At 43.6% G+C, this 10657-nt stretch overlaps 1 non-coding gene and 1 pseudogene across 1 annotated transcript; both read right to left on the reverse strand.

The window, feature by feature from the left end:
* Window positions 1-419: 419 nt before the first annotated feature.
* LOC138432732 (double-stranded RNA-binding protein Staufen homolog 1 pseudogene) lies at window positions 420-3524 on the reverse strand (annotated as a pseudogene).
* A 594-nt stretch (window positions 3525-4118) lies between these two features.
* On the reverse strand, window positions 4119-4227 carry LOC138434821 (U6 spliceosomal RNA). The gene has a single exon (XR_011254899.1). It is a non-coding gene; the product is annotated as a U6 spliceosomal RNA (small nuclear RNA).
* Between the last annotated feature and the right edge of the window lie 6430 nt (window positions 4228-10657).

Below are 10657 nucleotides of genomic sequence, written 5' to 3' on the forward strand. Positions count from 1 at the left end.
CCATGAGTAGTGTATGAGGGCTCCCTTCTCTCCCCATCCTTGCCAACGTTTATTATATGCTGTTTTTTCCAAACATAGCCATTCTGACAGGTATGAGGTGATATCTCATTGTGGTTTTGATTTGCATTTCCCTTAATAAGTAGTGCTATTGAACATTTCATGTGCTTGTTGGCCATCTTTATGTCTTCTTTGGAAAAAGGTCTATTCAGATTCTTTGCTCATTCTTAAAATCAAGTTGTGTGTGTGTGTTTTGATGTTGAGTTGCACTAGCGTTTAAAAATATATTTTGGATATTTACCCCTTATCAGATATATCATTTGCAAATATCTTCTCCCATTGACTAGGCTCCTTTTTCATTTTGGTGATAGTTTTCTTCACTGTGCAAAAGCTCTCTAGTTGATGTAGTCCCATTTACTTCCTTTTTTTTTAGTATTACCATTTATTGGTGACAAACACTAAGTTTTACTTCCATTCCATGGGGAGAAAAAATTCCAGCATAAACAACGAATCCAAGCAGTACTTAACTCGCAAGGCTACCGTGCTTGTCATGTGGGCTGTTATGCGGGACCTCGCCGCACACATCTCTGTGCACAGCAACACGACTTCAGAAGCAACAGTTGGAGAGATAAACATGGGCCATTCTTTCCAGCCCTCATGGAGGTGTAATCAACAGTATAAAGCACTCACAGAAGATCAATCTGCAGTTGTATATGTGCTACACGGAGACCATATCCTGTAGTGTAGTGAGAGCTGTGTGTCCTCAAGAGTTGTATTATATACACACAATTTTCTTTAAAACAAAGATCAAAGTTCATTTAAATCCTGGTGCATTAACAAAAAAATTAAATAGAAAAGGAACCAAATGATCAGTTAAAGTTTAAAATTCCTAAGCTGTCCCATTTATACCACTGTGGGAGACTTCATCAAGGTTTCATCAAAGCCAGGGCTGTTTCAGCTAAACCAGAGGGCACACAATTTGCATCACTGAAATGGTCCTGGGTTAAGTCCAATGAAATAAAAATGTATAACCACATACACATGGATATGATCTTTGCCGGTTAGATTACTGATAAAGTCAGTCTCAGACAAGCTTCTAAACTGTGTTATGTAACTAGATACAATTGAGAAACTCTCAAATGAAAATTTATATAGTGTTATTTCAATCAAAAGAAAATAATGAAACTAAGAATATGTATCTCTCCTGGAAGAGAGCAGTGGCGACAGTGTGGGTACCGCGGGAGGCGTGGGCCAGAGCGTGCCGAGGTCAGCTGCGGCCCAGCAGGAAGCATATGTGATTTTCTCTGGGGCTTTCAGCCCTCTCTCTCTAGCGCGGGTGTCCAGGGTTTGTCCCAAAGTGTTCTGAGTGAGCCAGTCTGAGAAGGGGCAGTGCTTTGTTTCTTCTTTCGCACAGTAAGAAAAAAAATCACCCAAAACAAACAAACAAAAAAACCCCACCAAAACCAACACTGGGGTGCCTGGGGCACAGGCCTGCGGTTTCCCAAGGGAGCCAGGGGCGGCTGCAGACCGCCCGGCCCCCAGCAGGCGCTGCCATGCGCCAGCAGCCACGCCGCTGCCTCCTTGGGCCCCGCGGTCTTCACCACTGCCATCTCCAGGCTTTTACCCATCGTGTCTCTCGGCCCACTGGAGGTATCAGAAATTCCAAATGTTCCAAGCAGTTTCAGCATTTTCAGTATATATGTTGGGATTTTTCAATGATTCATGGCCAGATAAAGTTCAGCACCTCCCACACACAGACATTGGTCCATTTCCTGTTCTTGGCATCTCCGTATTCTGTTGGTCCAACTCAGACAGCAACTTTAAAATGTTCAGTGTAGCCATGTCGTGGCAGGACTCCACGTCCTTCCCGATACCGTGGCTGATCAGGGGCGGCTGAGAGGAACAGTTGATAAGAGATACAAATTCGTTCTTGTTGTTTCTGGGGAAGTCTTTATATTCAACCTGGAATCCCTGGACTGTGGAGAGAAAGTCCAGCTGCTCAGAGGGTCTCCTCAGAGGTCGGTGAGGTGCGTGGCCTGAAGAGATGTTACTCTTTAAAATGGTCTCGGCTGTAGGTGAGGTGCCCCCATACAACAATTCTCGGGCTATCATGGCAGTTACCGCGGCCTTGGCAGGATTCGGAGCTACCCTGGTGAAATCTTTGGTGTGATGTCCGTGACTGACTCCTACTGCCTGGGCAACCTCGGGCACCATGGGAAGGATTCCAGCAGGCAGCTGCTGATGACTAAGATAAGGCATCCTAAACTCATCTTCTTTATTGCTAGTCCCATTTTCATCCCCAGAGCCAGGTTCAAAAAAGGTTACTTTTCTTCCATCCCCTGGTTTCTTTACAGGTGTCTTCTCCTCCGACTTGAGGGCAGGTTTGGAGGGCTGGGCCTGCGGGACTTTGAAACCGAGGATCTCCAGCATGTTCTCGGTCACGTTGCGTTTGGCTGCCTTCTTGTTGGTGCCTGAGCCTTCTGCCGTGTGGTTCCCCACCTTCACCTGCATGACAAACTCCCTGCATCGCGGAAGGCCCCGCTCGGCGAGCAGCAGGTACTCCGGCTCCTTCTCCTTCTTCGCCTGCTGGATATGGGCCAGTCTGCTGATCGGGGTCATCCCCTGGCCATAGTCGGGGCGGCTCTGTAGCCTGACTGTGGATTTTGTTTTCTTTTTGATTCTAGGCTTCACCCACTCCACTGTAGGCAGGGGTAGTAACTTCTTCAGCTCCTCGAGAACAGCTATAGCAGCATTTTTCTTTGAAATCTTCTTGCTCTTCCCTTCACCTTCCCCCACAAACTCCCCAACCGACACCCTGGTCACAAAGCTCTTCATGTGGGGTGGGCCGCTCTCCCGGGCAACCTGTTTTGGAGGGAAAGACTCAAAATTCACAGGCAAGTTCCGTTTAAGTGCAATCTCAAACACTTGACTTATTTTAGATTTATTGAGATTTTCTTCTTCTGACTCTCTTCCATTTACCTCCAGCCTCTGGGGGCGGGGGCGGGGGGGGGGGGGTTGGGGGGGCGGAGGCTCGCTCTGCAGGATCCTCAGGGCTTTCGCAGCAGCATCGTGTTTTGCAGCCTGTCTTGTCTTTCCTTTCCTGTTAAATTGCTGTCCTCCCACAGAAAGTTCAACTTGATAAAGTAAAGGTGGGACTGGAAATGGGTAAAAGTACCTTGGGGGATAAGCACCTCCTCTCGTGTTGTAGGTATAGGTGGACTGCACCCGAGAGTAAGGGTCGACAGGCTTATACATCGGTTTCTTCCCAAGTTTCATGCACAGCACATTTAGCTCGACAGTAGGGGTTATGCTTTCTTAAAAACAAGTGCTTCAGCAACAATGTCGTTTTGGTTCAGTTCTGAGAGGTTACGTGGTTAGGAAACTTCTGGCTGCTGCCCCGGGCTCGTCCCAGGCCGGCGGTCCTAGGCGGCGGCGAGGAGGGGAAGGAGGAAGGGGCAGAGGAAGGGACGTCGGGTTGGGAGAGGCGGAGTGGCTGCGAAGGAGGCGGGCGCCGCCGGGCCGGGGGGTCTGAGGGAGGCCCCATTTACTTCCTTTTGAATTTATTTTTTAATTGGAGGATAATTGCTTTATAATGTTGTGTTGGTTTCTGCCATACAATAACATGAATCAGTTGTAATTATATATATATGTGCACTCCCTCCTGAGCCTTTCATCCACCCCCCATCCCATCCCTCTAGGTCATCACAGAGCACCAGGCCAGGCTTCCTGTGTGATATAGCAGCTTCCCACTAGCTAGCTATCTATTATACACATATATGTCAATGATACTTTCTCAATTTGTCCAACTCTCCCCTTCCCATACTGTGCCCATAAGTCTGTTCTCTACACCTGTATCTCCATTTCTTCCTTGCAAATAGGTTCATTAGTACCATCTTTCTTGATTCCATACACATGCCTTATTATATGGTACTTGTTTTTCTCTTGCTTACTCTGTACGGCAGGCTCTAGGTTCATCCACCTCAGTTCAACTGATTCACATGTACTCCTTTTCATAGCTGAGTATTATTCCACTGTATGAATGCACTACAACTTCCTTATCCATTCATCTGTGGATGGGCATCTAGGTTGCTTCCATGTCCTGACTATTGTGAGTAGTGATGAAATATATAGAATGCTTCACGAATTTACATGTCCTCTTTGCATAGGAGCCATGCTAATCTTCTCTGTATCATTCCAATTTATTGGTATATGTACTGCCAAAGTGAGTGCTCATTTGTTTATTTTTACATTTGTTAAAAGCAACCTTGGAGATGAACAGAGATCATTCTGTCGTTTTTGAGATTGCATCCAAGTACTGCATTTCAGACTCTTTTGTTGACCATAATGGCTACTCCATTTCTTCTGAGGGATTCCTGCCTGCAGTAGTAGATATAATGGTCATCTGAGTTAAATTCACCCATTCCGGTCCATTTTAGTTCGCTGATTCCTCGAATGTCGACGTTCACTCTTGTCATCTCTTGTTTGACTATTTCCAATTTCCCTTGATTCATGGACCTGACATTCCAGGTTCCTATGCAATATTGCTCTTTACAGCATCGGATCTTGCTTGTATCACCAGTCATATCCACAACTGGGTATTGTTTTTACTTTGGCTCCATCCCTTCATTCTTTCTGGAGTTATTTCTCCACTGATCTCCAGTAGCATATTGGGTACCTACTGACCTGGGGAGTTCCTCTTTCAGTATCCTATCATTTTGCCTTTTCCTACAGTTCATGGGGTTCTCAAGGCAAGAATACTGAAGTGGTTTGCCATTCCCCTCTCCAGTGGATCACATTTTGTCAGACCTCTCTACCATGACCCGCCCATCTTGGGTTGCCCCACAGGCATGGCTTGGTTTCATTGAGTTAGAAAAGGCTGTGGTCCTAGTGTGATTAGATTGACTAGTTTTCTGTGAGTATGGTTTCAGTGTGTCTGCCCTCTGATGCCCTCTTGCAACACCTACCATCTTCCTTGGGTTTCTCTTACCTTGGGCATGGGGTATCTCTTCACGGCTGACCAGCAAAGCACAGCCACTGCTCCTTACCTTGGATGAGGTGTATCTCCTTACCCCTTGTTGAACGGTTTTGTGAAGACTACAAGACCTTTCAGAACTAACACCCCCAAAAGATATCCCTTTCATTATAGGGGACTGGAATGTAAAAGTAGGAAGTCAAGAAACACTTGAAGTAACAGGCAAATTTGGCCTTGGAATGCAGAATGAAGCGGGGCAAAGACTAATAGAGTTTTGCCAAGAAAATGCACTGGTCATAGCAAAACACCCTCTTCCAACAACACAAGAGAAGACTGTACGCATGGACATCACCAGATGGTCAACACCGAAATCAGATTGATTATATTCTTTGCAGTCAAAGATGGAGAAGCTCTATACAGTCAACAAAAACAAGACCAGGAGCTGACTGTGGCTCAGATCATGAACTCCTTATTACCAAATTCAGACCTAAATTGAAGAAAGTAGGGAAAACCGCTAGACCATTCAGGTATGACCTAAAGCAAATCGCTTATGATTATACAGTGGAAGTGAGAAATAGATTTAAGGGTCTAGATCTGATAGATAGATTGCCTGATGAACTATGGAATGAGGTTCGTGACATTGTACAGGAGACAGGGATCAAGACCTTCCCCATGGAAAAGAAATGCAAAAAAGCAAAATTGCTGTCTGGGGAGGCCTTACACATAGCTGTGAAAAGAAGAGAGATGGAAACCTAAGGAGAAAAGGAAAGATATAAACATCTGAATGCAGAGTTCCAAAGAATAGCAAGAAGAGATAAGAAAGCCTTCTTCAGCAATCAGTGCAAAGAAATAGAGGAAAAGAAGAGAATGGGAAAGACTAGAGATCTCTTCAAGAAAATTAGAGATACCAAGGGAACATTTCATGCAAAGATGGGCTCAATAAAGGACAGAAATGGTCTGGACCTAACAGAAGCAGAAGATATTAAGAAGAGGTGGCAAGAATACATGGAAGAACTGTACCGAAAAGATCTTCACGACCCGGATAATCATGATGATGTGATCACTAATCTAGAGCCAGACATCTTGGAATGTGAAGTCAATGGGCCTTAGAAAGCATCACTATGAACAAAGCTAGTGGAGGTGATGGAATTCCAGTGGAGCTGTTTCAAATCCTGAGAAATGATGCTGTGAAAGTCCTGCACTCAATATGCCAGCAAATTTGGAAAACTCAGCAGTGGCCACAGGACTGGAAAAGGTCAGTTTTCATTCCAATCCCAAAGAAAGGCAATGCCAAAGAATGCTCAAACTACCACACAATTGCACTCATCTCACATTTTAGTAAAGTAATGCTCAAAATTCTCCAAGCCAGACTTCAGCAATACATGAACCGTGAACTCCCTGATGTTCAAGCTGGTTTTAGAAAAGGCAGAGGAACCAGAGATCAAATTGCCAACATCCCCTGGATCATGGAAAAAGCAAAAGAGTTCCAGAAAAACATCTATTTCTGCTTTATTGACTATGCCAAAGCCTTTGACTGTGGATCACAATAAACTGTGGAATATTCTGAGAGAGATGGGAATACCAGACCACCTAACCTGCCTCTTGGGAAATCTGTATGCAGGACAGGAGGCAACAGTTAGAACTGGGCATGGAACAACAGACTGGTTCCAAACAGGGAAAGGAGTACGTCAAGGCTGTATATTGTCACCCTGCTTGTTTAACTTCTATGCAGAGTACATCATGAGAAACGCTGGACTGGAAGAAACACAAGCTGGAATCAAGATTGCCAGGAGAAATATCAATAACCTCAGATATGCAGATGACACCACCCTTATGGCGGAAAGTGAAGAGGAGCTAAAAAGCCTCTTGATGAAAGTGAAAGAGGAGAGTGAAAAAGTTGGCTTAAAGCTCAACATTCAGAAAACGAAGATCATGGCATCTGGTCCCATCACTTCATGGGAAATAGATGGGGAAACAGTAGAAACAGTGTCAGACTTTATTTTTCTGGGCTCCAAAATCACTGCAGATGGTGACTGCAGCCATGAAATTAAAAGACCCTTACTCCTTGCAAGAAAAGTTATGACCAACCTGGATAGCATATTCAAAAGCAGAGACATTACTTTGCCGACTAAAGTCCATCTAGTCAAGGCTATGGTTTTTCCTGTGGTCATGTATGGATGTGAGAATTGGACTGTGAAGAAGGCTGAGGGCTGAAGAATTGATGCTTTTGAACTGTGGTGTTGGAGAAGACTCTTGGGAGTCCCTTGGACTGCAAGGAGATCCAACCAGTCCATTCTGAAGGAGATCAGCCCTGGGATTTCTTTGGAAAGAATGATGCTAAAGCTGAAACTCCAGTTCTTTGGCCACCTCATGAGAAGAGTTGACTCATTGGAAAAGACTGTGATGGTGGGAGGTATTGGGGGCAGGAGGAGAAGGGGACGACCGAAGATGAGATGGCTGGATGGCCTCACGGACTCTATGGACATGAGTCTGAGTGAACCCCGGGAGTTGGTGATGGACAGGGAGGCCTGGCGTGCTGCGATTCATGGGGTCGCAAAGAGTCGGATATGGCTGAGCGACTGAACTGAACTGAACTAAACTGAACTGAAAAGCAACCTATTCCAGTATTCTTGCTTGGAGAATCCTATGGACAGAGGAGGCTGACAATCTATGTAGTCCATGTGGTTGCAAGAATTGGACAGGACTTAGTGACTAAACAGCAACCACTCTTGCCTGAGGAGACATATCCAGAAAAATATTACTAAGACTGATACCAAAGAGTGTAGTTTTCATGTTTTCTTCTAAAAGTTTTATGGTTTCAGATTAGACCATATTTGGTTTCATCATCAGGTAATACATATTTGGGTTGTTTATGCTTTTTGATTATTATAGATAATGCTGCTGTAAACATTCGTGTACAAGTGTTTATGTGAACATTCATTTTCTTCTTTTTTGAGTATACACCTACTAGTGGAATTTCTCAGTCATAGGGTAGCTCCAGGTTTAATTGTTTGAGGAACTTTCACACTGTTTTCTAAGATAGCTGGATTATCTTACATTCCCACCATCAGTGTATGAATATTAATTTTTTTCACACCTTCACCAACACTTGTTATTATCTGACTGTTATATTCTAGCCATATAATGGGTGTGAAGTGATATTTATTATTGTCATCACTTGCATTTTCCTGATGACTAATGATGTTAAGCATCTTTTCATGTGCTTATTGGTCATTTGTATGTCTTCATTGCAACAATGCCCTAGGGCATAAATTAACCTTGAAACTAAACCAATAAAACTGTGGCTCCTTTTTTAAAAAATTAAAAAAATTTAATTGAAGGATAATTGCTTTACAGAATTTTGCTGTTTTGTGGCAAACCTCAACACAAATCAGCCATAGGTATACATATATCCCTTCCCTTTTGAATCTCCATCCCATCTCCCTCCCCATCCCACCACTCTTGATACAGAGCCCCTGTTTGAGTTTCCTGAGCCATACAGCAAATTCCCTTTGGCTATCTATTTTACACATGGTAATGTAAGTTTTCACCCACTACAGTGTTCTTGCCTGGAGAATCCCAGGGATGGGGGAGCCTGTTGGGCTGCCATCTATGGGGTCACACAGAGTCGGACACGACTGAAGCAACTTAGCAGCAGCAACTTAGCAATGTAAATTTCCATGTTACTCTTTCCATACATCTCACCCTCTCCTCCCCTCTCTCCATGTCCATAAGTCTATTCTCTGTTGCTTCTTTTAAGACCTAGTGTCTGTTGATGTCTGTTCTGTACCAAGAGGGCTTCTCTCTGCTAACTTACTGCTTAGTTCTCTCTTGCAAACTAGCCAGCCTATGGTCTGGGCAGTATCTTCATTAAATTCATGCATTTCTTTTCAAATTGCCTGTCACCATAACTTCCATCATTCTTGTGAGCACTTTTAAGCTTGAACTTCTCCATGCTCTGTTGCAAATAGTCAGTTCCTTTGGGAATAAATTAAGAGTTGTATGTTTAATGCCTGCCAATTTTTCACCAGGGAAAATTTCTTAATTAAAGCTTTGGGCTGGAGGTGGGGACAATGTCAAGCTTCTCTCTAAGTGACACATGTGCTCTAGGATCTGAATTCCTGATGAAGAGGTGGTGGTGAACTGAGTTCCTTTTGGTTTGCCTCTCCTGATGTGGAAACATCATCCTATGAGCTGGAGAAAGAGCCATCACAGGCCTGGTAATCTCAGTTCACTGCCCCCACAATAAAGCCTCGATTCCATGAGTGGGAACTGGTTGGAAAAATGGAGGTCCCCCCGACAACTGCAGTCATTCAGCAACAGGTGGTTGGGGACAAGATAAGAAACACTGATGTTCAGCTCCTCCAAGGAAAGAAGCCCTCTAACAGGGAGCTGGGAAGAGGGAGCCCTGGGTTCTTGGCTGCAAGTAGTCTGGAGTGGAGTCTTTGTTTTGCTGAGCTTGGAGAAGGGAGGAAGGGAACTGTCTATGTTGAAACACCACAGACCCCCTAACCAAACTTGTATAGATTTTCTTGAATATATAATTCTTCATTGGCTTTTTGTCCTTAAGACCATTTTTAGAGGCTTTACATGAATATATTAAAAAAAATCTGCATTATTTTTACTAGTGAGCAGTTCAGTGGAGTGCCTCATGCTGTTGTACTGGAACAGACCTTCAGAATCATTATCTTCACTGACTTGACCTGTGTCCCACATTTATGTCCATTTTTGACTTCAGACAGTTTCCAGATAATAGGGAGAAAAGCTGTAGGGGTCCCACCCGATTAGGGGAACTTGTGTACAGGGCTGTACTCCTTGAAGCTGTTATAGATGCAATTATTTTTTCTGCTATAAAACTTTAGACATGTGGCAATTCAGCTGTAATGCATGAGACCTCACAGGTGACTCCCAAAGAATCTAGAGGAGGCAATGCTATATCCATGGGATGCTATTATCAAATTAGGGGAGCTAATCATATATTCTAAGTGGATTCCAATAAGAATCCATAGTGCTGAAGTCACTGGGACATGAAACATTATCCTGAATTTCCACGTTGCTCAAGCATAACTGTAACACTTCTATCTCAAATCAAACCAAATCAAAAAAAACAAGCAATACCAATTAAAATGAAAGCAAACAAAACTCTTTTGTGCCAATGCTGTTCCCAAGTCAGAAATCTGCATCTACTCCTCACCTGCACTGAAGAAAATCATTCAAACCTCTTAAGAGGAAACCCTTCCTATTTTCTGAGCTTCACTGGTATTTTAGCTTTTGTTTGTCTTGTTTTGATTTTGTATTTCTCTCTGAAGAAGATTGCTTCATTACATTTCTTTAGAATCTTTGCTTGGGAAACACCTCATTTGCTAAAAATAATATCTTCTATTTATCAAATACTTACACTAAGCCAGGTGCTGGCCTCATTCATTCCCAAATATTTATTCACGAACTGGTGTAACAAGCACTGTTGTAGATACTGGGAACACAAAACTGCCATAGCTCCAATGCTTGGAGGCCAACAAGGTGAAGCAAATAACTACTTGAATGAAGTTGTCAAATAATAACCATAAAGCAAAAGAACTTTTCATTACCTCTAAATTAGGGGTTTCTGTTCAACGAGAGTAATAGTAGTGAGAGCCAATAGGTGCGGGAAAAGACAATAGGAATTCCTTCAAAATACGAGGAAAAGAA

This window comes from Ovis canadensis, chromosome 2 (genome assembly GCF_042477335.2).
Source record: "Ovis canadensis isolate MfBH-ARS-UI-01 breed Bighorn chromosome 2, ARS-UI_OviCan_v2, whole genome shotgun sequence".
Lineage (NCBI taxonomy): Eukaryota > Metazoa > Chordata > Mammalia > Artiodactyla > Bovidae > Ovis > Ovis canadensis.